This window comes from Microtus ochrogaster, unplaced genomic scaffold (genome assembly GCF_000317375.1).
Source record: "Microtus ochrogaster isolate Prairie Vole_2 unplaced genomic scaffold, MicOch1.0 UNK16, whole genome shotgun sequence".
NCBI classification, from domain to species: domain Eukaryota; kingdom Metazoa; phylum Chordata; class Mammalia; order Rodentia; family Cricetidae; genus Microtus; species Microtus ochrogaster.
The window spans coordinates 6,026,806-6,032,031 of record NW_004949114.1 but is presented as its reverse complement, the minus strand read 5'-3'; positions in this window follow the sequence as shown (position 1 = coordinate 6,032,031).

Here is a 5,226-nt window from a genome sequence, read left to right as displayed (position 1 = left end):
TATCTCTGAATCTATATCTCATCTCTGAATCTACATCTCATCTCTGAATCTATATCTTATCTCTGAATCTATATCTTATCTCTGAATCTATATCTTATCTCTGAATCTATATCTTAGCTATTGGGAACAATATAAATGAATGAGAGTACAGACATTTCTTCAAAATATTGATTTTGTACTTTTAAAAAAGATATAACCACAACTAAGATTGCTGAATCATATGTGTCTATCTTTAATTTTTGAGAAAAAGCTTTACTGGTTTTCACAATGGCTCTGCTCTGCTTTTCAGTTCTGCTCAGGGAGCACAATCTTCCCAAACCTCTTCCATACTCATCTTTCTGAGAATAGTCAATCTGTCCAGTGTGAGGCAACATGTCGCTGTGGTCTGGATAACCTTTCCCTGGTGGTCCCTGAGCCTGAGAACCTTTCTGGGTACCTGTTGGCTATTGGCGTGTGTTCTTTTGAAAAATGTCTATTCCAGCCCTTGACCTATTTTTTAATGGGCTGTTTTACTTCTGTTGTTTGAATTCATTATATGCTGGATTTTAATCTCTTATTGGATGTATGGTTTGCAAAGCTTTTTCCAGTTCTACAGGTTGCCTTTTCATCCCGTTGATGGTTTTCGTTGCTGCACAGAAGCTTTTCTGCTTTCTGTAGTCCCATTTAGCTATTTCTGCTTGTACTCTTGGTGGAGCCATAACCCAGATTACTGCCAAAAAGCCTTTCCCATGTCTGACATGTTCAATGTGAAAGTTTTTTTTAAAAAAATTATTTATTTATTATGTATACAATATTCTGTCTGTGTGTATGCCTGCAGGCCAGAAGAGGGCACCAGACCTCATTACAGATGGTTGAGAGCCACCATGTGGTTACTGGGAATTGAACTCAGGACCTTTGGAAGAGTAGGCAATGCTCTTAACCTCTGAGCCACCTCTCCAGCCCAATCTGAAAGTTTTTTTAATTCACTCAGTTCATCTGGTGAGCATTGTGAGAAAGTGTGTTGATACCTTTTTAAAAAATATGTTTTAACTTTATTTATGTGTATGTCTGTGTAAATGTATGCCTTGTGTGTTTGTGGGTGCCCAAGAAGGGCAGAAGTAGATACCAGATCCTGTGGAACTGGAGTTACAAACAGTTATGAAATGCCTGAGGGGGGTGCTGGGAACCAAAGGATCCTGTGCAAGAGCAGTCAGTGCTTTTAGCGTCTGAGCTATGTCTCCATTATACTCTTGATAGTTGTCTTTAGTGTTATTTTTTTTTTAATGCAAGGGTGCCCAGTAAAGAAACTGTTGATGTGACTTCTCCACTGGAGGCTGGAATTGCTGTGAGTAAGAGAGAGAAAACATCTAGAGGCATCTGGAAGGGTCCAGGTCAGAAAGAAAGAAACAGACTGGGCTAGGGAAGTGGAAGAATGGGAGACAAGAGTGGAGAAAGCTCAGAGTGAGGCAGTAGGATAGCAAGAGGCAGAGGGAGGGAGGGAGGGAGGGAGGGAGAGAGAGAGAGAGAAAGAGAGAGAGAGAGAGAGAGAGAGAGAGAGAATAGAAAGTGTGGATTTGAACACATCAGGTAGACTATAAGGTGTGTGAGGGCCAGTCATGATAATCTAAGTCTGGGCAGAAGGGAAGTTCTTTACTTCCTCCAACCATTATCACCTGGGACTCTGGCCATGGATAAATTTAAATGGAGTCTGGAGTCTCAACAGTTTATCCTGAGACAATACCTGGCAGGCCGAGATTACCCGACCCCCACCCAAGAGCAGACCATTCAAAGGACTGTAAATAGAAACACTTGCCAGCACTTCACCAGGACACCCTAGACAAATGTCAGCCAATCAGGGGTCCTGAACCTCAGAGACCCCTCACCCCCACCTTTACTACTATAAAAACCCAATTCTAATTGAGCTCGGGGATCTCCAGATATTTTAATACGTTGGGCATGCGGAGAGAACAAGCTTGCAAACTTGATTAAAATAAAGGCTCTTTGCTTTTACATATGGGACTCGGTCTTCTTTGTTGGCTTTTGTGGTGACACATGGATTTGGGCATAAAAAGGAGGATGTGTAGATAGGAAGAGGCAAGAACCAGGATGCCAGCATGGACTTTGACAGGTATAACAGGTCTTTGTGATGTTAAGGGAGCCTGGAGGCTAGCATGGACTTACATACATTGGCAGGCTTTAAAGGTAGCTGTACATCCTTTCTGCTGGACGATGGGAAATGACTCCATTTGGCAGATGAGAACTGGTCTCACAAGTTCCTGAGGAATGCTGGATTTTGTCTAACTGCCAGGAATCCTTTATAGTCCAGGTTGAATTTATTTCTGGATATTTGAATTTCCTGAGACCCAACAATTTCCTTTTAAGAATAAAAATGTCCCAGAACCGAGGTGGTAAAGTAATTGATAGTCACTGGACATTGGTCCTCAATGGAATATCACTGGATATATAAACCATTCTCCATTCAGGTCAGGTCTCATCCCCAGGAATACTTGGCTAATGCAAAACTAATTCCATGGTGGTTTTGTTCATTTTGCTTTGGCATTGTTTTTGTCTTATTGATGTTTTACCTGTTTTGATTTTCACTTTTGTGGACTTCTGTTTGTTTCTTTCTTGCTTTTGGTTTTGTTTCTTTTTCTCTCCTCTTTTTGAGAGAAAGGGAGAGAACATAAAACAGGGTAGGGAGATCTGGAAGGAGTTTGGGGAGGGAAAATATAATCAATATGTATTGCTTGAAAAATATTTCTAGCAAAAAAAGAAGGTTGCTTTTGAGAGTCTGTATTTGACATCGACTATTCAGTAACTGTTCCATTTAATCAGACTTGAGTTGAGTTACCAAGTCTTGTAATAACCAACAAGAGGAGAATTCACTTGGTTCTGTGCTCTCAAAGGAGCCTGAGATATTTCCACCTCTAGCAACCTCCCAGATGAAGGGCATAATGGAAGCAACAGCATTGTACTTGTTTACACTGGCATCAGACAACAAAATATATCTAAAATGATGTGTACCTGGAAATTAACAGGGTGAAGAAGGTTTGTCATAGAGGGAAGACCAGGAAAAGCAAAATTTCGACAACCCTTTAGAGAGTTGAGTATCAGAAATTGTTGTATTTGAGCCCCCAGAGAGAAGAGAGAGAGGGAGTATCTAAGACACAGGAAATGTTATTTTCCTAACCTGGGGTCTTGAGTTTGAAAGAGAGTGAGGTGATGGCTTCCTGGGTCTTGTGGAAATGAGGCATGTTGGAGATAGGGCACAGGATACAGACAGAGTGGGGAAGCTAGGGTCCTGAGTGGTGGAGGGGATGTGGGACAGGTGAAAGTGCTGCTAACAGGGCATCAAAGACGAGCGTCGTGGTTGAGGCAGAGTCATGATGTAATGGAGAGGGTAAATTCAGTTGAATTAGTAGCACATACTTGTCACATCCTCTGAAGTCATCAAGATGATACAATGATATGAAGAATAAAGGACAGACCTTCCCTAGAAAAATAGAAGATAAATAAAGAAAAGAACCCAACTATAAATCACATTTGCATACATTACCTTGATTTATTTTTGGCAACCGTGTGATATTTGATTCCATTTTATAAATGAGGACTAAGACTTGAAGAGAAAGTTTCTCTAAGGTCATAAACTTGGTAATGAAACAAGGCCTTCAGTTTACACAGAACTTTTTATTTCAGCTCCCTCCTCTCCTTCCAGAGAAGCACAGCTGTGCTTCACCCTGAAGCTCCAATGGTAAGTGACTTGTAGACCTTACACCTTGGCAGGAAGCAGATGGGGGTTTAAACTTGGCTTTGACACACCATGGGAAGCTCTGCTGATGGTAGAACCAGAGGTGCCACAGACCGTGGAATGGGTGGGATTTTGGTAGGTGGAGATCAAGAAATCAGTTAAGTGAAGAGATTGTATAAACCAAGCTATACTGGAGAGCTGGCAGTTGAGTTGGAGTCTAGGGACAGTGCAAAAACAGGGTTGGAGTGGACACTGAAGGCAGAACATCAGGCTTGGAAGGCGTTTGATCAACATAGTAACTATTGGGTATATATCATGGCAAGTTACCATTTGAGATGTAGGAGGTACAATAACAGCCAAGATAAAAATTTTTGTCCTCGTGGGTCTTTCTTCCAGGTGAGTAGAAACAATAAATTAATATCATTAAAAAAATAAAGTACAAAAATGTGCTAAGAAGAAAAATGATGAGAAAGAAGTTAAGAGCCTCTCTTAGATTGAAGCCAGAGAAAGTTTCTCCATGGGAGTGACACGAGGCAAGATCCGAATGAAATGAGAACTCAGACATACAACTATTGAGGGAAAGACTGTTCTGAACTAGAGAAATATCTGGGACGAAAGTTTCCGAGTGAGAGCCAACGTGTCTGCTAGAATCACAGGGGGAAAAGGCCAGGGTGATTAGAAAACGGTAAGTTCAGAGGGAAGTGGTAAGAGATGGGGTCCTGCAAGGTCATCCTGCAAAAAGGGTTGGGGAGGACACTTGATTTTCTTCTCAGAGTAGTGGGAAAATCCTGAGAACTTCCAGTAGGGAATCATGTGACACAGTCTGCATTATGAAAGGAACAGAAAGCCTACGCATTAGGAAACTATTTTGGAGGGGGAGGATGATACCACTTGAGTGCTGGGAGTGGGGCTGAAAAGAGAGAGGAGAGATTTGGGCTTCTTGTGTTTGGTGATAGAGGAAAGGGCTTCTTGATGCTTTGACTGAGGAAGAGGAAGAATTCTAGTGAACTGTTCCCCCTAGGCGGTTGATTGGAGCAGGGAATGCTTCCCTGAACTCGGAGCCACCAAATGGCTCTAGTGCCTTTCATGCTGTTTCTCTCTCTCTGATTTAGAGAGCTGTCTGCAAGAAAAGCTCCTCTTACTATTTAAAAACCGTGCCATTTAGAAAGTGCCTGGCAGAAGAGCATGCCTGTGTCTGAGGCTCAAATTCCTCTGCCATGATCACAGGCCTTGCTAGCAGATTGTTGTATAAGGCCCAGTGTCATAAACTCAAGAAAACCACCCTTGTAACAAGGAGGGGAGTGAGACAGTTTTCCTATAGGGAAAGTGTCTAAGCTATGGATTATATTCTTCGTGTGCTATGGCGAGGGCTGTTACTGTGGATTCTATTCTCCGTGTACTGTCGCGAGGGCTGTTGGTGTGGATTATATTCTCCATGTTCTATGGCGAGGGTTGTTGGTGTGGATTATATTCTCCATGTTCTATGGCGAGGGCTGTTG